The sequence below is a fragment of the Terrapene carolina genome, unplaced genomic scaffold, assembly GCF_002925995.2.
Source record: "Terrapene carolina triunguis isolate 2854851 unplaced genomic scaffold, T_m_triunguis-2.0 Scaffold23, whole genome shotgun sequence".
Taxonomy (NCBI): Eukaryota; Metazoa; Chordata; order Testudines; family Emydidae; genus Terrapene; species Terrapene triunguis.
Genome location: NW_020664374.1, coordinates 7,022,262 through 7,033,089, shown reverse-complemented (window position 1 = coordinate 7,033,089; position 10,828 = coordinate 7,022,262).

Here is a 10,828-nt window from a genome sequence, read left to right as displayed (position 1 = left end):
TTATCAAACTGTCTGTACTTGGCTACCTTGATTATCACTTCAAAAGTTTTTTTTCTCTTACTTAATTGGCCTCTCAGAGTTGGTAAGACAACTCCCACCTGTTCATGCTCTCTGTATGTGTGTATATATATCTCCTCGATATGTTTCACTCAATATGCATCCGAAGAAGTGGGTTGTAGCCCACGAAAGCTTATGCTCTAATAAATTTGTTAGTCTCTAAGGTGCCACAAGTACTCCTGTTCTTAATATGAGAAAGGAGGACAAATACCCAAGTGAGTATCCTCAGTAAGTACTTATTGTAAAGGTTACATAAACATTTGCATTTTAACTTTCTGTTTTCATTCACTTACTGCTTCCCAAAACTTTCCCCTTTGGATAGAATTTTCCAGTTTTTGGACCAGATCCTCGAATGGGGTAAAACTGATGTAGTTCCATTGACTTCAGTGGAACTATTACAATTTACACCAGTTGAGTATCTGGTCCCTCGTTCCTGTAAAAAAATTGAACAAAAACACTTCTTTTGTTTTTGACTAAAAACTGAAAAAACAACATATTTTTTGCATTATAAACAGAAGTTCTTGTGAAGTTTAACATCTTAATGCCAAAATACAAGAGAATGGAAAGCTGAATCTTGGTATTACAATAGCCCTCATTGAGGAAAAAGTGTCTCTGAGGATTCTGGTGGACATTGGTTTTCATTTGATGGAGTTATCCGCCACTGAAAATTGCTCTCCGTGCATGTGCAGTGTATTTTCCCTGGTGTTGTCTCGCTAACTCATAAAGTGCTCTGCCAAGGAAAACAGGTCAGTACATATATGAGATTATACATTCAGTATAGTTCAGTACACATATGCAGAAACTTAGCTGAGTAATGACAAATTTAGTGAAGCCGGGAAGTAAATGTAAATAAGACTCATATTTTGAAAACTTTTATCTTGAAGTGTTATGGTTTATCTCTTATTCTACCCAATGTGGAATTGGACTTCCATAAATACATTTTCCAATTATTGGGCCAGATTTAGGGCTCCTTGCCAAACAATGCAATATAAAGGAGTAGCTGAAGATTTCCTGCTAGGAGGGAATCATTGGCTGGAGTGGAGCCAGCTATGCTCTCATATTATCCCTGGTGCATCTGGAGACATATTGTGGGTTACAAGAGATGTGATCTGAGTGTGATATGCTCTTGCAATCTCTGCCGGCATAAAGCTCTTTTGGGGCCATTCCAAGCTCATGCAAATTAGAGCAGCTCTAGTCTCACTTGGATTGCCATCTGAACCAGCACCTATCTGCCTGGATTGGAATGGGGATGGGGCGGGGAGGATTGCAGAACTGTGACGTGGAGCAGCCACCTTTGCTCCCATCACCCTTTTCTTGTGAGGTCTGGTGATGTTTGTTTCTTAAAGATTAAAGAACACACGTTTTCTGAATAAAGCTGCTACCAGCTATGTTTTTATATTCAAGATTAACACGAAAGAATGTTAAGAGGGACTTTGAAGACTGAAACCAATCTATGGTATATGGCCCTTAGATTTTAGATGTGGGTAACTGGCTGGCAGCCTCAGTTCAGAGTCTGACTGTGTGTGTGCAAGGTTAAAAGAAGGCTAGAATTTTACCTTCAAAGCAATGAATAATGTGCTTGTTTCAGAAGTTTCTCCTCTTCAAGCCCAGGGCTAGACATTCAAGTTGAGTAACTTGTAGCGTGTTAATATTAGGTTACATTTATTTTAAGAACAAGTCTTTCTTGGGGCATAAAAACCTTGACTTTAAAGGCATACACACCCTTATTTGATGATGATAAGGGAATACATGTGGCTGTATTTTCTTAATGCATGGTGAAGGTTTTCTGGTTCATCCACAGTTCTGCTATCCTTGGGGACATAGCTAAAAGCAATCTTGGTTAATATGGTAACATTGGACTAAGAGTGTTACTACTAACGATGCATTGTGAAGGCTAGTCCCTTCTCCTTCCCAAAAGAGTATTAGAAAAGAAAACAGTTCAAGCCTGGGGGAAACTGTTTGCAAGGGGTACGACGATGGTGGATCAAAGAAAAAAAAAGTGCATAATTCTGCCTCATGAATTACAATAAATTAGAAAAAAGTAGGGTTTAGTAAAGCAGCCTCATTTGATAGTTAAGGTACTGGGGGGGGGGGAGCTCATTTTAGAAGCATTTCAGCTAAAAATCACAATGAAACAATTATGTTTTTAAATGGGCAATCTGATTTTGAAAAGATGGGATTAGAATCCAGTTATCCTGATTTCCAGTCCAACCACGAGACCAGGAGTGCCCAACCTGAGGCCCAGTGGTCACTTTTGGTCCTGGAGTCTCTAAATTGTAGCCCTTGAGGGCAACTGTTTACAAGATACTTTCTATCTGATTATGAATTGAAATTGTGCTTCATAGTAAATTTGTTCAGGAGGGATGGGGAAATAAAGAGAAAAGCAGCCTCAAAGCAACTGCTCTTTCAAGGAGCAGGGAGGAGATAGTGAGAGAGCAGAGAACCATTTAGTCTTCACAACAGGAGTAGGATGAGATTAAGGTGGACAAGAAAGTAGCACAAAAACTTGCGCAGGAAGATCTGGGGCACCCAAGAGATACAGTGTTCAAAAGAGGAAGCAACTATTGTAACCCATGTGCTTACACTGAACCATTTCATTAAAGTCCAAAGAAAAGAAGGGAAGCAATGGAGAGGAGACATGGATTTAGTTGAATCTTCAGTGTCTCTGAACACATGCAGAGAGCAGGCGGGGAGAACATAAGATCGGCCATTCTGGGTCAGACCAAATGTCCATCTAGCCCAGAACCCTGTATTCCGACAGTGGCCAATGCCAGAGGCCCCAGAGGGAATGAATAGAACAGGTAATCATCAAATGATCCATCCCCTGTCACCCATTCTGGCAAACAGAGGCTAGGGACACCATTCCTGCCCATCCTAGCTAATAGCCATTGATGGACCTATCCTCCATGAATTTATCTAGTTCTTTTTTGAACCCTATTATAGACTTGGCCTTCACAACATCCTCTGGCAAAGAGTTCCACAGGTTGACTGTGCATTGTGTGAAGAAATACGTTCTTTTATTTGTTTTAAACCTGCTGCATATCAATTTAATTTGGTGACCCCTAGTTCTTGTGTTATGAGGAGTAAATAACACTTCCTTATTTACTTTCTCAACACCAGTCATGATTTTATAGACCTCAATCATATCTCCCCTTAGCCATCTCTTTTCCAAGCTGAAAAGTCCCAGTCTTATTAATCTTGCCTCATATGGAAGCTGTTCCATACCTCTAATCATTTTGTTGCCCTTTTCTGAACCTTTTCCAATACCAATATATCTTTTTTGAAATGGGGCAACCACATCTGCACACAGTAGTCAAGATGTGGACGTACCGTGGATTTATATAGAGGCAATATGATATTTTCTGTCTTATTATTTATCCCTTTGTTAATGATTCCCAACATTCTGTTCGCTTTTTTGACTGCTGCTGCATATTAAGTGGATGTTTTCAGAGAACTATGCACAATGACTCTAAGAGCTCTTTCTTGAGTGGTAACAGCTCATTTAGACTCCAGCATTTTATATGTATAGTTGGGATTATGTTTTCCAATGTGCATTACTTAATACAGCTTAATTGAAAGAGTCCAGAAATACTCAGAAGGAGTGGTAATTATTATGCATATATGGCAGCTGTTTCTGAAGCTGTGTAGCGGGTTTCCATTGATAGCAAGTTGTCTTGCAGATTCCACACATTGAACATCCAAGAGCTGAACCAGTGAGTGCTCAGGGGAAAAGGGAACAGGAGTTGGAAACAGCCCTGTGGACTCAGTGACACAGGATCATGAGCTATGTTTGCTGTGAAGGCTGCAGATTCCCAATCCAACTGGAAACTGAGAAGACAGTCAGCTATTGGTTTCAGAAGTATAAATGCTGCTGGCTATAAAGATCTTCAGACTGTTGTTTTCCAAGGATGATTTTGAAGTGTTTAAAGAAAACCAAGGGACTTGCATTCTCCTCAGGCTCCAGAGAATCCAGGAGCCACCCACATGCATTTTGAGCCCACACTGTGGAGACTGAGAAATCCTCTCTATGAGACCATAGGGAGATATGTGTGTAGGTGTGTATGAAAGTGTAAAAGTGTCATTGTTTTGTCAAATTTTTGCACTGAAATACCAGTAAAAATAACACCAATAGGCTTCCTGTGTAATAGCTTGGGTTTAAATGTTATTCCTAACTATTCCCAATGCTATTTACTATATTCTTGTGTGTATTAAATGTTTTGTTTTCTTAGAAACTGTCTCTCTTTAAAGCTGATGGGAAACTATATTAACACCCAACATTCAGGGTTTTGCATATCATAGCTCTAAGGTTTCTCTCTGTGTAATATCTTTTTGAAAAGTCCTGAAAAGATGGAAAACTGACTTCTGCATAAGCAGATAGGTAAACTGAAGTGCAGGAGATGAGGAGTGTAACAGACCAATAGACCCCGGTTGGTTATTTATTTATTTATTTATTTGCAGTCCTCTGCAGCATAGGGCACAGGTCACTTGCAGGTTTGAACTAGCGTAAATGGTGGATTCTCTGTAACTTGAGGCATTTCGATCATAATTTGAGGACTTTTCAGTAACTCAGCCAGAGGTTAGGGCTCTGTTACAGGAGCGGGTGGGTAAGGTTCTCTGATCTGCAATGTGCAGGAGGTCAGACTAGGTGATCAGAATGGTCCCTTCAGGCCTAAAAATTGAAGAGCAGTGTAATAGACTATGTCTATACAATGGGCTGAGGGTGTGCTTTCCCCTACTTGTGCACACATATTTTCAGGAGGTCAATGAGAGCCAGATTGAGTATAAATAGCAGTGTAGCCACAACATCATGTGCAGTGGGGATGGAGACATGGCTGAGTTGTACCGAGTGCAAACCTGCCTGAAAACAGTGGGTATATACTTGACATGTCTCAGCCTTGCCTCAGCTGCCACGGGGCTTGGGATACTGCAGCTACACTGCTATTTAAATTGCAATCGCTTCCATTGAGCTACAACAAGTATGTGTACATGAGCCAGGGAATCATGCCCCTAGCTCATAGTGTAGACATAGTCATAGTTTTTATATTACTTCAGCACCCCATTGCCCATTACAACGGCAGCAGGGGTGGCACAAACAGAGTTATGGAGCTGCATCATCAGCAGTTGATTTTAGAACTTTGGTGTGGGCCTCAGTAATTGATATGGGGAAAGGGAGAATTTACTCTGGGGAGGAGGAAGATTCAATGGATTCAGGGTGGAAGAGAGACTAAGGAGTGGAGTATATTTACTGAAAAGTGTTGGGGGAAGGAATGAGTGATTTGGAGAGTAGAGTGTTGTGACCAGAGCCCCAGGGGAGCCAACTGAAGTCACCCAATTAGGGTGAACTGCAAAGAACGGGGCAGACAATCCCCAAAGATGGTGGATATTCCAATACTTAGATTTACCAAGCGAGCACAAAACAGCTTCTATAATACCTTACTGCTTACCCAGAAGCCAACAACACAGTTCCTTTGAAGTAACCCAGCCTTCAGCCTCCACCCAGACACCCAAGTCAAATATGATCAGAATTACTGAAAATCATATTCATCATATAAAAAAGTTCTACCAATACCAAAGGAACAGACACATTACCCCCCAGGTTAATTAATATTTCAGATCTTACCCAAATACACGCTTACAGCCAATGCTTATTAACTAAACTAAAATTTATTAAAAAAGAAAAGAGAGAGTATTGGTTAAAAGATCAGTATACATACAGACATGAGTACAATTTTGAGACTCATAGCAGAGATGGTGAGCTTTGTAGTTGCAAAGAGTTCTTTTAGAATTAGTTCATAGGTTATAGTCCAATGTGTATATTCAGAGTGGTCCAGTTAGGACTGGGATCTCATCCTTGTTGCTTAAGCTTCTCCTGCATGAAGCCTCAAGCAGATCTGAGATAAAAGGATTGGGATCCAAAGCATCTTTATACAGTTTCAGGCCTTCTTGTGACAGCTCAGAGTCCTTCAGCGAACAATAAGCAATTATGGGAACTTTTGAAGTAGATTCATTTCCTAAACATTGTTGATAATTATCTACATAGATTAACATAAGGCAATTGCCCATTTATCATTCTCAGGTGATTTGCTATACATTTCAAAGAGAGATGACTATAGCAACCTCCTATGTTTACAGTTCTTCTAAATATTAATATGTCTTTTTGATCTCTGAATTACAGAATACAGCATAGACAGGGTCTGTTTGATTACATTGTTAACCTTTAACTATATATACATATATATATATATATATAAAAAGATGGAACGCCTCACAAATTGTGATGCTTGGCCAGAATTTCTCTAGGGGTTCAATCTGGGTCAATTATCCTGCAGGATGCTTAACCCTTTCTGGCCAAGCGTCACAAGTGTGTTCCTGGGAACATGACAGACCGAATCCTTGGGGGCTGGTTAGAGGGAGTCAAAGATGGTGGTTCCTAGAGAGGGAAACAGATGATTACCTTGGATATTTGGGCTGAGAAGGCTTGTTTCATGGGATATGGGCTGGAGGAAAAAGTCAGAGATGGGTTTTCAGGGATCAGTGTAGTATGGGGCACATTTAATTCCCCTGTATTTGATCATTGCTTAAATCACACCACACTTTACATACTTATGTATTTTGCAGAAGTATAGATGTTGTTCAGCATCTATATAAAATTAAAAGCATCAGATAATGTATTTACTGGAGACTCATTTCACAATTATTGTTGGTGCAATCAGTTATTTTCTTATTCTGATTTTCCTTCTCTATTCTGTGCACATCTAAAGTAAATGAATTGAAGCTAGCAGACTTACACCAGTGTAAAATCACAATCAGGCTCATTAGGCTTTGCATGCCAAAATTACATTTTGTAGCTTCTGGAGTTTGAAAAAGTAATATGAATGTAGAAAAATGAAACCTCATTAGGAAGAATAACTCATAACATTCATTTCTTTTTATTTTGAAAAAAATGAAACATACTGTAAATTTTAATTACCGGTACTTTACTCTTCCCTATATTTTGTAATCTAATATCTGATCTCCTTAATCAATTCCCCAGTGTTTAAAAATGGCTTTAAACATATTTTAATTGAAGATATAATGATGTTTGACATCATGTAATACACAGTTTGGGCTAAATTCTTGCAGATCACTATATATCTTCACCACAAAAGAAAAAAAAAACCTGAGGGAGCACAGAGTGGAAATTTTCTGCCCCTATTCTTGATCCGCTCAATATCTTTAGATCTTTTCTACAGATTTTTCTTTACAATAATTTGTATGGAAGGCAGTTGCCAAGCAGAATAATTGTATGTGCAATTACACTATATTTAGACTACACAAACTGGTTGCCATTAAAAGTCAACATTTGCCTGCATTTACTGCAGATTTATTTCCTTTTCTAAATACAGAGGGAAATTGTGGCATCTCACATGGCATTATGAGGTTACCAATGGCAAATCTTAAATTACTAAATTCAACCATGGTATTTATCATTTATGACAAGATGTTGGACCAATTCATTTTTTGTGTAAGCCCATGTGCAACTCTACTGACTCTTTAAACTTGATGTAATATTGTTCTTTCCTTTTAAATTATAGTTAAACTAGTACATGAATATTCTTATTTTCATACTGTCTAGAGAAGGTGTAATTCTTTGTACAACTTTCAGAGAAATGCAGTATAATTTTTCATACATTAGGAATTCCACTCTGACCCATGGTGACTAATGAGCTCTACAAAGCACTAAAGAGGTTAATGATCTGACCAATAAACTATATAAAACATCCTTGTTATATGCTCATGCATGCACACTTCTGTGAGGCACAGAATAGTCTTGTTCTAAAGTAATTTCATGTTATAGACTCCTAATTTAGGTGGACAAAAGTGCATAACTGCAGAAAAAATACAATAATGATCTGGGGATATATGATTACTGGAAATTATAGGGATGGATGCAAAACATTTATCTATTAATTAAATCAGCAATAACAATGTTTTGCTTCATTTCCACAGAAACAATAGAAGTTTAGGTCAGATGTTTAGCTGAAGCCTTGAATCTTATAATTTGTGGATACAGTCTGATGCTCTTGGCATAGTCCTAGGCTTCTTTTACCCTCCCTATGCTCCCTGACTCAACTGTATCTTTTGCCATCCTCTTGAAAGCTAGTAGCCTGAGGGCATAGCTACACTTACAGTTGTAGAGCGCTGGGAGTTAAACCAGCCTTCGGAGACCACAGCAGGGAAAACGCTGCCGAGTGTTTACACTGTCAGCTGGAAGCGCGCTGGCATGGCCACATTAGCAGCTCTTGCAACACCACAAAGAGCAGTGCATTGTGATAGCCATCCCAGCATGCAAGTGGCTGCAATGTGCTTTTCAAATGTGGGGGGTGGGGTGGAGTGTGACAGGGAGTGCGTTGTGTGTATGTGGAGGGAGAGAGAGTGGGTTTTGGGGGGCTGAGAGCGTGTCAGCATGCTGTCTTGTAAGTTCAGACAGCAGCAGACCTCCCTCCTCCCCCCCGCCTCTCGCTCACTCACACAGAGCAAGGAGCATTCCTTTGTCCCGGAGCAGATAAGCAACCAGCTGTCAGAAACGGAGCTTTGAAAGGGCATAGCCGCATTCCTACAACAGTCCTACAGCGAGTTCAAAACAATGACAAGAGTGGCCACTTGACTTAAGGGGATTATGGGATGTTTCCAGAGGTCAATCAGAGCACAGTAATGCAACACCTTGTTCACAATGGTGCTGTGGTGCTCCAGCAGGGGCGCAGCAAACATTATTCCACTCACCGAGATGGAGTACCAGCAGCGCTGTAGCCACTGAGTCAGAGCGCTCTACGTGTCTTGCCAGTGTGGACGGGGAGTGAGCTAGTGCGCTCGGGGCTCCTTTATTGTGCTGTAACTCGCAAGTGTAGCCAAGCCCTGAATCTCTGAATCCAGTATTAGGTAATCATCCTCATTAGGTTCTTCACAGGACAGCACATGGCCACCGGTTCCCTTCATGCAGTTTCAGCAGAAATGTTTGAATTAGCAGGAGAAAGTGATGAAAACAACTCCAGAACTTTCCCTATGGAATCTTTTATAATCATTAAATACAAATATTATCAGGACAACAGACAAGAAATTAGATTGAAACAAAGGAACTTGGGGTTTTTAGAAAATCCTCTCCACTTACTAGACTATTGTACACATTATTTCCTTTAAAATGCTTTTTGAATAATAGATAGTTTCATATTCATATAAATAAATTTAGATTACTGGGCTCCCTGTGTCTAAGCAGCCACATACACATTGCATCTTACTATGGTAAGGCACAGACAAGACTATTTATTATTCACTGCTGAATAACTGAGTATGCAAATAAGCATCACTAATGTATATAAATGGCCAGAACACACAATGCAGCTGATCTTGAGCAATCTTAAATTATGTTCCATTTACTGTTTGTTTGCATTTACTTTGAGTGGTGAGTGCTGTGTTTTAAGTGTTTTACTATGGTGTTTTCTTTTTTCATTTTTTATGACTGCCCTTAAGAAAGCATCTCTTCAATAAGTAATAGAAAGATGGAAAGTGTCGGGGCTTGGAGGTCTTAAACCCAAGTCTCCGGTTGTCACTCAGCAGCTTCCCAGAATCACTGGAGATGGGGGCTGGTGGAGCTCTAGCTCACCAAGGGCTCTGCCCATGAAGTTCCTGACTGGGGGAGATGTCCAGCCCCATCACTTGCCTCAGACACACTACTTAAGCCAGAAGAAAACACAGGAAGTTGTCTGAGCAACTAGGCGAATCCCTGGCTGGCTGCCAGCCACGTTAGGCCCTGCCTACTCTCCTGACTCCTGTCTTCCTGCCCATTCCTGGCTCCTGCCCTCCTTATCCCAGACCCTCCTCTCGGTTTCTGCTTTCCAACCTCTCTCAAGATCCCTGATTTCTACCCAAGTCTCCAACTTTGGCTTAATCCTTGGCTTGACATGTGCCTCTGATTCTGGCTTTGACCTCCAGCGTCAGTTCTTGGTGTCTAACTCCAACTATTAGACCTGACTGCTCACTCCATGACCCTTACAGCTTGCTCATACTGCTCCAACTCTGAGGATGGACCCAGCAGAGTTATTTATACTCAAGGGTCATTGGTGCTCCACAAACAGGTGATCTGTCTCAAGGAAGACAAGTGAGCACTGCAGTCACAGAATATGCAGCTGGTCACTGGGAATCAGAAGCAAGTCTATCAACTCCACACAGAACACTGTACTCAGGGCACATCAAGCCACATTGTCACCCGATCTTGGATCTTCTGTCCCTCTTCCCAAGTGCTTTGATGGAAGCTGCTGCAAATTCCAAGACTTCATGAATCAGTGCTGCCTCTTGTTCAGGCTTTGACCACAGATGTGCTCTTCTGACAAGGTAGGCCTGCTGACTGGGATGGCATTGGATTGGGTCTTGCCCCTATTGGAAGCCAGCAGTCTGGTGCTTTCCAGCAGGGATACCTTCCTGTGGGTGATAATCAACCATCTTTTATGACCCCAACCATCTCTGCTCCACTGAGGCTACCCTGCAGAAACTCCAACAGGGGGTCAGCACAGCATCTTCCTATGCAGCACACATCTCATACTGGACACAGAATGGAATGAGGAGGTCCGGTTATTTGAGTTTCAATGGAGCTTGGGGAATGAGGTCAAGGATGAAGTGGGTCAGTTGAGACCCAAATGGGTCTGGGAGTCTTTATAGATCTTGTTATCTGGATTGACAATCATCTGCACAGTCAACAAGAAGAAAGAAGAGATGTAAGGAACCATGGACTACAAAC